The sequence below is a fragment of the Pan troglodytes genome, chromosome 6, assembly GCF_028858775.2.
Source record: "Pan troglodytes isolate AG18354 chromosome 6, NHGRI_mPanTro3-v2.0_pri, whole genome shotgun sequence".
In the NCBI taxonomy this organism is placed as follows: domain Eukaryota; kingdom Metazoa; phylum Chordata; class Mammalia; order Primates; family Hominidae; genus Pan; species Pan troglodytes.
In genome coordinates, this window is record NC_072404.2 from 41,722,903 (window position 1) to 41,723,837 (window position 935).

A 935-nucleotide genomic window follows, 5' to 3' on the forward strand; every position below is an offset into this window, starting at 1 on the left:
CTAATTATAAAATATATGTGGTCCTATTTTTTTTCAGTGACAATTTTACTTCTGTTTACTTCTATCTAGTATAGTAACCATGTAACACAATTTGTTTAGGGTCCTTTTATAGCTGCTGGGAAGCTTTGCCATGAAAATTGCACAAAAATATAAGTATAGGCAGGGAAGCTAGTTTTAGGTATATCAGCCATTGGTTTGTTATGGGCTCAAAGAAGGATAGGTAGTTGAAAATTATTTGGATGTCTGTATTCTGTTTAGAATTTGGAGTGGTTTTGGACATGATAATTTAATTTGAACTAGGTCATTCCTGATGTTATTAATAGGTTGTCTTCTTTAGTTTTCTGCATTCTTATTAATTCTTGATTTCTAGGGTGTGTTTTCTCCCTGTGTCCTCCCCTAATCTTATACCTGCTGCTCCTCAGTTTGTGTGTATGCACATGTACATGCAAGGATTTTTCTGATGAATGTGCAGGGGGCAGTGTTGTACTTAGTTTTACTTTACTTTTGCCAGATTCTACTAAAAATTTTAGCTGAATTTAGCCCTGTTTATTCAACTAAATAAGATACTTGGAGATTTATATCTAAAGGAAGAATCTCAGTCATTGTAAATAAATGACCTAAGTCATTATTCTGGAAATCAACCAGAGAAATTCCTTTCTGGAGTTTTACATCTTTTTTGGAACTCTTTTGATATGATAGCTGTATGACTTCAACACTTCTGAAGTAATTGGATTTGGTGTTTATATATCAACTTTACAGTTTAAAAAAAAAAGACCAGCATAATACTTTAACTTTAGATTACAACTTTGCATCATTAAAAAAACAGTAAAGGATGTGGAAACAAGGAGCCATATAGGAATCTAAGAAGCATGTAATAAACATAAGACTAATGTACTAATTATGTATGGTGCTCTTTTGCTGACTACTTCCATTTT